This window comes from Orcinus orca, chromosome 5 (assembly GCF_937001465.1).
Source record: "Orcinus orca chromosome 5, mOrcOrc1.1, whole genome shotgun sequence".
NCBI classification, from domain to species: Eukaryota; Metazoa; Chordata; class Mammalia; order Artiodactyla; family Delphinidae; genus Orcinus; species Orcinus orca.
Window position 1 is genome coordinate 4,415,489 of NC_064563.1, and position 9,707 is coordinate 4,425,195.

Here is a 9,707-nt window from a genome sequence, read left to right on the forward strand (position 1 = left end):
AACAAAAACACTAACTGAAAAAGATACATGCATTCCCAGTGTTCACAGCAGCACTATTTACAGCAGCCAAGACATGGAAACAACCTAACTGTCCATCAACAGAGGAATGGATAAAGAAGATGTGGTACATGTATACAGTGGAATACTTACTCAGCCATAAAAAAAAACAAAATAATGTCATTTGCAGCAACATGGATGGACTTAGAGGGCATTATGCTAAGTGAAATAAGAGACAGAGAAAGATAAACACTGTATGATGTCACTTGTATGTGGAATCTAAAAAAATTCCACAAACTAGTGAATATAACAAAAAAGAAGCAGATTCACAGATACAGAGAACAAACTAGTGTTACCAGGGGGAAGGGGCAACAAAGGGGGGTGAGGGGGAGGTACAAACTGTTGGGTGTAAGATAGGCTATAATGATGTTGTACAACACGGGGAACATAGCCAACGTTTTGTAATAACTGTAAAGGGAAAGTAACGTTTAAAAATTGTATAAAACATTTAAAAATTAGATTAAAAACTCATTCCTCTACACCAGCAATACCAAATAGATGATAAGATATAGACTATAGACAAGAATGTATAGACTACAGACAATATAAGGAAAAATATGACATGGCTCAAAATAGCAATTAAAAATGTAAAGTATGTATCAGGATCAAACGGGGAGATAAACGATTTTTAGCTTTTCAAATGGAGAAAATGAAAGTGGTGGATTAGTTTCAAAAGTGACGGAAGAGCTGAACAGCAAGATAGTACAGTGAGCAACTCAGACACCAGCATCAGAAAGAACCCACTCTCACTGCTGAGTGGGGAAGGGGCGTATCACCAGGCAGCAGCTGGGACCAGGGGCGCCAAGGGGAACTGCAGCCTGAAAGAGGCAGAGGTAATCACTGTGGCTTCTCTCTCCCTCTTGTCCCCCAATCTCCCAGCTCTGCTTCCAGCCCCTCATCCATCCGAGTAGGAGCCAGCAGTCGCGGAGCGGGGAAAGCAGGTCTCATCTCCGCACTGCAGCTCCTTTCTGGTGGAACCACTTCACAGCTCTTGCCTCTGTGTTCACTGACAGCTTCCTGCATCACTTGGAAGTACAGTCTTCCAGCTCTTCCTAGGATCTCGATCCTCCCCATCTCTTTTTTGTTTTCCTTAACCCTGCCCACAAAACTGTAAAAAGAATCTTCGCTAAACTTTTCAGTCCTCTGAGGGGCCATTTGTTTCCTGAATTAGAAATGCTAAGTAGGAAATGTTAACTAACACATAGTACACTAATAAATCAGAGATTCCTCACACTCTGCTCCTAAACCGTATTTTCCTCCAGAATCACCTTCCGCTGTCAGGGGGAAAAAAAAAAAAAAAAAAAAAATTCAGACCCTAGAAGAACAATGAGAGGATTCTTTCCTAAAATTTGAAATAAGATTTAATATAGTCCATTAAAAATGCAACTCTCTGGGCTTCCCTGGTGGCGCAGTGGTTGAGAGTCCGCCTGCCGATGCAGGGGACACGGGTTCGTGCCCCGGTCCGGGAGGATCCCGCATGCCGCGGAGCGGCTGGGCCCGTGGGCCATGGCCGCTGGGCCTGCGCGTCCGGAGCCTGTGCTCCGCGACGGGAGAGGCCACAGCAGTGAGAGGCCCGCCTACCGCAAAAACAAAAAAAACAAAAAAACAAAAAAACAAAAAAAAAAATGCAACTCTCTGGGGTGTGCTCAGAGCAGGGGGCCTGAAGAAATATGGCTGTTCTGTTTACAACACACCAGACAGGAATCTGGGTTCATTGTGATAAGGGGCACAAAATTTGTGGCCTTCCTATGAACAAATACCCGACATGTGTCCCCTGAACTTCCACGTGGCTGCTGGGCAGGACCAGTGGGACAGGGCTCAATATTGGAAGGAAAACTACAGTATTCAGTGGGGGAGTTTGCCACCTAGAGCCTGTCCGGTCCATGCGTGGGTAGGCCATGGGTGGTCTTATAGACATAAAGGCTTCAAACCTCTCTTTTCAAGGAAAAGAAAAAGAAAAAGAAAAATAGATTGTATATGCCAATTTGGAAAAGGCAAAATTATGGAGACAACAAAAAGATCAGTGGCTACCAAGCGTTTGGGGGGTGAGGGGAGATGAATACACAGAGGACAGAAGTTTTTATGAGCAGTGAAAATACTTTGCATGACATTATAGTGACGGATGTATGTCATCCTACTTCTGTCCAAACCCATAGAATGTGCAACAGGATTCACTTCACTAAAGTGAGCCCTAAGGTGAACTGCGAACTTTGGTGATTATGTGTCAATGCAGTTCATCCTTGGTTTAAAAAAAAAAAAAAAAAGGTACCACTCTGTTGATAATGGGTATGCATGTGAGGGGAGGGGGTATATAGGGAATTTCTGTATCTTCCTGTCAATTTTGTTATAAACCTGAAACTGCGTAAAAAAAAAAAAAAAAAAACTCAAAAAAAATTAACACTCAGGGTAGAAGTTATTCGCAAAACTTTCGTTTCATTTTTATATATGTATACATGTTATATATGTGTGTGTTTGTTGTACTGTGATATAAAGTGTATTTTTTAGATCAAAAAAGTTTGCAGGCCACTGTAGTTAAGTTATACTGGCTAATAAAAGCACAAATTAACCTCAAAATAAAAAATGCAACTTTCTTTTCAAACTTCTTCCTCCAGTTAGGAAAGTACTTCAACAGCAGTTTGACATTTGTGTTTCCTTAAGCAGCATTGAAAGGGTGAAGAGCTTTAAAAAACAACCAAAAAATAAATAAAATTGTAAAAGTCCTCTGTAGGACACACTGCACCAAGTGCTTCCAATCACTGGTCTCCAATGACCGTCAAACAAAAATTCTGTTTAATTTCTTTCACTGTTTTTCTCTTTTTTAATCTTCTTGACTTTGAATTTTTAAAAATGAATAATTTAGAGAAGGCTGAAGCTGTCATCAGTAAATTTTATTGTTCCTTCTTTAGATAGCTATACTACGGGGCATAAGTGCATTCATCATAGATATTTTCATTCATTACAGATATTCTCAATTTCTGAACAAATTCCTTGAAAAGAGTGAAAAGAGTTATGTGTCAATTTCATAGAAGATATTGTGAATTAAATCATTTCTGTATGCAGGGAAAAATCCAAATCTACCAATATTAATGCTACGTGTCACTTTTAGTATTAAAGTTTTACTCCTACTCTTGAAATACTTCCATCTGTACTCTCAAGACCCTGCTACCAACCCAAACAGGTCCCTTGTCTAAATTGTTTTTTCTACCTGTGTCATTGACTCGTATCTTGATTGTCAATTTAGATAAAATTAAATTGATTTTATAGAGTTTGGTGGTATATGTTCAGGCTACTTCCGGTAGAAATTTTACTATATACCTCCTTGGTGAAAGTTCAAGCCACTTAGGTCATAAAATGGACAAAAAAAGTCTCTGGATCCCTTGTGAGTCTCTTTATTTCCTTAAGGGAATACTCTCAAAGGCCTTTTTCAGTCAAAAAAAAAAGCTGATGATTAATTTTTTTAAAAAACTAACGCAATATCTTCATTCTATGTTGTAAAATGTCTAAATTCAGAGTCACTTTCTTCATCACAAGCTGTATGTTCATCATAGAGTTTGATTTGTACATATATGAGTAGCTACTGGATAGAGCTGAATTTTTTTTTTTAAATCTGTGATAGAATAATTCAACCTTGCAAGTTACTCTCTATCATTACGAAGAAGAACTTCACCCAAGATTTTTCCTTATGATGTTTCATTACTTTTCCTCCAAGAAGGACAATAATTCAATTTCTGACTTGAGAGATTCCAAGTAACTCCTTCAACTGTCTATGCTATTTACAGAGTAGAGGAAGAATTTAAGGTCATTTTCCATTTTCTAGAAATGTGTTGTTTTTGTGTGCGTGTTAAAAATATCCTATTAAACACTCTGAGAAGACAGAGAAGCTAATGTTTCAGACAAGGTGTCCCTTTGAAGGGTGCCGCATCCGTTGATGTTTTCAAGGGCACTATGGCCTCACAGTCAGGAATCACACCTACAGTAAAATCTTACAGACCTGGCCCCATCTGTATAAGAAACCTGACTTTTTTTTTTTTTTTTTTTTGCGGTACGTGGGCCTCTCACTGTTGTGGCCTCTCCCGTTGCGGAGCACAGGCTCAGCGGCCATGGCTCACGGGGCCAGCAGCTCCACGGCATGTGGGATCCTCCCGGACTGGGGCACGAACCCACGTCCCCTGCATCAGCAGGTGGACTCTCAACCACTGCGCCGCCAGGGAAGCCCCAGAAACCTGACTTTTTTTTCTTACTTGATTATGTTATTTCCGGCAAATACTCATATATTGTAGAAAATTACTTTACACAATTGGACTTTAAGTATATCTGTAATATATAATATTCACTTCAAAAAGCTATCGCCTGGTGTTTCTCAACACAAAGATCAGCGAGTATAATTTTTTATCTACCATACTTCAGCAAATGTTTAAATACGTATCTAAGTTCAAGGTCCTAGGCTTCTGTGGCTAATAATCAAGTCACAAGTTGGGATGAGAGAAGTGTTCCCATCTGCTTCGTTCACTCCCAAGGTCATTGTGAGGAGCTCAGGGAAAAGCTGAGTCTGTTACAGATCTTAGTAATTTTGGGTGGGGCATAATTTTCATCACCCCAAAAAAAAAGGTTAGGAAAAGAAGCGTAGAAAAATAAATATAAATGATGATAACAGAAACAATGCCCTTAAACTCAAGAACATTTTAAACTTCCAAATAATTAACTATGTTGACTTTTAAAAGAACTTTAATCCATCATCTGTATCCAAAAATACTAAGTCAAAATGTTCTATAAAGTTCCCACAAAATAAATTACTCAAACTTTAAATACAGTTAACAATTTTTCTTCAAATTTGGCTTCCTTTTCATTTCTCATTAAGAGCTGAAATCCTGCCAAAGTTGAAATGTATAGTTTTACCTATTTTTAGTTAAAGTTTAAAAGACATTTTCATGATTTTTTTTCATTGCCTCCCATGCAAAAAGATTCTGGATAACCTGTTCAAGGTTCCCTCAAATAGGCTAGGATTTTGTTCAAGCAAGAAAATTTTAACCTCACTACCATTCTTTAGTTAGTTTTTCCAGTAAAAATTTTTGTTTCATTTTTCTGATCCTCTTCATCAGAGAAGTGGAGCAATGTGGGGAAAATAGTGTTTAAGTTACTTCTTTAAACTTATTCCTTTACATTTAAGTAAACTACTTTGACTCTTAACTACTGTTAATGCAACATTGAAGACTAGATTTCAGATGAAACTTAGCTATAGAGGAAAGAACTGACCTCTAAACTAGGCAAGTAGGAAAGAAGCTAGTATGATATTTCTGTTTAAACAGTGTCTATAAATGACTACTAAATCAGACTCTCACTCTTAAGAAATGTTTTCAATTTTTACTTTCTATAGTTTGTTAGAAAAACAAAGTCTGTTGAATGTGCTTTTTAAGCTAAATATTCTCCTACCCTTATTCTGATTCTTCCCTGTTACCCTCCTTAACACCCATCACATTAAAGCCAGTCTTTTGTAGTGATTTCCATTTCTTCCATTTTGATAAATACCAATTAATCACTAATAAATAGAGGTCATAATCACTAATAAATAATTCAAACTGGCCATCGCTACAACCAAAGTATGGAAACAAAAGCAAATCATCCAAACTGACTTACAGTTTTACTGAAGGTATGTTGACTACAGTAAGATCCAGAAATTCCACTTACAGATATGTATCTGAGATAAATAAGTACGTATGTTCACCAAAAAGCATGTTCAAAAATGTTCATAGTAGTGTTATACAGAATATCCAAAAACTGAAAATAATCCAAATGTATCTTTTTTACTGCAGTAAAAAGGTTAAATAATAAACAAATTTGGCAATGTGGCAGGGTACAAGATAAGTATTTTTAGACATCTGACAAGGGGTTAATATCCAAAATATACAAATTGACATAAAAAATCAATGACCTGATTTTAAAATGGGCAGAGGACCTGAACAGACATTTTTCTAAAGAACATGTACAAATGGCAACAGGCACATGAGAAAATGCTCAACATCACCAATCCTAAGGGAAATGCAAATCAAAACCACAATGACAGGGAATTCCCTGGTGGTCCAGTGGTAAAGAATCTGCCTTCCAATGCAGGGGACGCGGGTTCGATCCCTGGTCGGGGAACTAACATCCCACATGCCGTATGGCAACTAAGCCCGGCGCGCAACAGCTACTGAGCTCGTGAGCCTCAAGGAGAGAGCCCGTGTGCCGCAAACTACAGAGCCCACATGCCACCTGGGTGCCACAACAAAGAGCCCTCGAGGCAACAAAAGATCCCGCATGCCTCAGTGAAGTTCCCGTGTGCTACAACTAAGACCCAACGCCGCCAAATAAATAAATAAATTTTTTTCAAAAAAAGCACAGTTATATACCACTTATACATGACAAAATGGCTATCTTCAAAAAGACAATGAACAACAAGTGTTTGTGGGGATGTGAGGAAAGGGAACCCTTATACACTGCTGGTGGGGAGGTAAATTGGTACATCCACTGTGGAAAAGAGTATGGAGGTTCCTCAAGCAATTAAAAATAGAACAATAGAAAAATACAATCCAGCAATTTCACTTCTTGGTATTTACTCAAAGAAAACAAAAACACTAATTTGAGAAGATATAGGCACACCAGGATTTATTGCAGACTAATTTACAATAGTCATGATACAGAAGCAACTCAAGTATCCATTGATAGATGAATAGACAAAGGAGATCTGGCATGTATATGCAATGGAATATTACTCAAACATAAAACAAAAAGAAATTCTTGCCATTTGAGACAACATGGAGGACATTATGCTAAGTGAAATAACTCAGACAGAGAAAGACAAATAGTATATGATCTCACTAATATGTGGAATCTAAAAACCAAAATAAGCAAAGCATAATGAAAAGACTCACAGATACAGAGAACAAGTGGGTATTTGCCAGAGGGGCTGGGTGTCAGAAGGGCAAAATAGGTGAAGGGGATAGAGTAAAAGGTAGAAACCTCTAGTTATAAAATAAATAAGCCATAGGTATGTAATATATAGCATAAGGAATATGATCAGTAATATTGTAGTAACTTTGTATGGGGAAAGATGTACTATACGTATCATGGTGATTATTTCATAATGTATTGATATTTAAATGTCAAATCACTATGTAGTGCACCTGAAGCTAACATAATATTGTCCGTCAACTGTATTTCAACAATAATAAATAAATAAATGAATAAATATTATCAGACTCTGGGGGAAAAGGTGAAAACACAACACACAGAATGGGAGATAATATTTGCAAAATATTATCAAGACCCAAAAGGGACTTGTATCTGGAAAACAAAGAGAAACTTAAAACTCAACAATAAAAAACACAGAAGTGAAAGAGTGGCATGGACTTATAAATACTACCAAATGTAAAATAGATAGCTAGGGGGAAGCAGCCACACAGCACAGGGAGATCAGCTCGGTGCTTTGTGACCACCTGGAGGGGTGGGATAGGGAAGGTGGGAGGGAGACGCAAGAGGGAGGAGATAAGGGGATATATGTATACGTACAGCTGATTCACTTTGTTATACAGCAGAAACTAACACACCACTGTAAAGCAATTATACTCCAATAAAGATGTTAAAAAAAAGATGTTAAAAAAAAGTTTTAAAATACGTAAATGATCTGAATACATATTTCTCCAAAGAAGGTATACAAATAGCCAGTAAGCACATAGAAAGTGCTCATCATTAGTCATTAGGAAGATGCAAATTAAAACCACAGCGAGACTCCACCTCACACCTACTAGGCCTGCTATAACCAAAAAGATACACAATAGCTACTGCTGGAACACTCACACATTGCTGGTGGGAATGGATTATGGTGCAGCCACTGTGGAAAACAGTTTGGCAGTTGCTCAAAATGCTAACCATAGATAACAACACAGCAGTTGCCCTCCTATCGATAGACCCTAAGAAATGTCTACACAAAAACTTGTATAAGAATGTTCACGGGGCTTCCGGGAAGATGGCGGAAGAGTAAGACGCAGACATCACCTTCCTCCCCACAGACACACCAGAAATACATCTACACGTGGAACAACTCCTACAGAACACCTACTGAACGCTGGCAGAAGACCTCAGACCTCCCAAAAGGCAAGAAACCCCCTACGTACCTACGTAGGGCAAAAGCGAAAAGAATAAACAGAGACAAAAGAATAGGGACGGGACCTGCACCTCTGTAAGGGAGCTGTGAAGGAGGAAAGGTTGCCACACACTAGGAAGCCCCTTCGCGGGTGGAGACTGCGGGTGGCGGAGGGGGAAAGCTTCGGAGCCGCGGAGGAGAGCACAGCAACAGGGGTGCGGAGGGCAAAACGGAGAGATTCCCGCACAGAGGATCAGGGCCGACCGGCACTCACCAGCCCGAGAGGCTTGTCCGCTCACCCGCCGGGGCGGGCGGGGCTGCGAGCTGAGGCTTGGGTTTCGGTCAGAGCGCAGGGAGAGGACTGGGGTTGGCGGCGTGAACACAGCCTGCAGGAAGTTAGTGCGCCACGGCTAGCCGGGAAGGAGTTCGGGCAGTCTGGACCTGCCGAAGAGGCAAGAGACTTTTTCTTACCTCTTTGTTTCCTGGTGCGCGAGGAGAGGGGATTAAGAGCGCTGCTTAAAGGAGCTCCAGAGACGGGCGCGACCCGCGGCTAACAGCGCGGACGCCAGAGACAGGCAGGAGACGCTAAGGCTGCTGCTGCCGCCAAGGGGCCTGTGTGCGAACTCAGGTCACTATCCACACCCGCTTCCGGCCTGTGCAAGCCGCCATTGCCAGGGTCCCGGGACCCAGAGACAACTTCCTCAGGAGAACGCACGGCGTGCCTCAGGCTGGTGCAACGTCACGCCGGCCTCTGCCGCCGCAGGCCCACCCCTCACTGCGTGCCACTCCCTCCCCCACGCCTGAGTGAGCCAGAGCCTCCGAATCAGCGGCTCCTTTAACCCCGTCCTGTCTGAGCGAAGAACAGACGCCCTCTGGCGACCTACAGGCAGAGGCGGGGCCAAATCCAAAGCTGAGACCCTGGGATCTGTGAGAACAAAGAAGAGAAAGGGAAATCCCTCCCAGCAGCCCCAGGAGCAGCGGATTAAATGTCCACAATCAACTTGATGTACCTGCATCTGTGGAATACATGATAGACAATGAATCATCCCAAATTAAGGAGGTGGACTTGAGAGCAAGATTTATGATTTTTTCCCCTTTTCCTCTTTATGTGAGTGTGTATGTGTAAGCTTCTGTGTGAGATTTTGTCTGTATAGCTTTGCTTCCACCATTTGTCCTAGGGTCCTATCCATCCGTTTTTTTTTTTTCTCTTAATAATTATTTTTTTATTTTAATAAATTTATTATATTTATCTTACTTTATTTTATTTTACTTTATCTTCTTTCTTTCTTTTTTCCTTCCCTCATTCCTTCCATCCTTCCTCCCTCCCTCCCTCCTTTCTTTCTTTCTTTCTATTTCTACTAATACTTTCTTTCTACTTTTTCTCCCTTTTATTCTGAGCCGTGTGGATGAAAGGCTCTTGGTGCTGCACCCAGGAGTCAGTGCTGTGCCTCTGAGGTGGGAGAGCCAACTTCAGGACACTGGTCCACACGAGACCTCCCAGCTCCACATAATATCAAACGGAGAAAATCTC

General features: G+C 40.7%; 1 non-coding gene across 1 annotated transcript; it reads left to right on the forward strand.

Moving 5' to 3' along the window:
* Positions 1–1,694: 1,694 nt before the first annotated feature.
* Positions 1,695–1,826, forward strand: LOC117202197 (small nucleolar RNA SNORA11). The gene has a single exon (XR_004484399.1). It is a non-coding gene; the product is annotated as a small nucleolar RNA SNORA11 (small nucleolar RNA).
* The last annotated feature ends 7,881 nt before the right edge of the window (positions 1,827–9,707 follow it).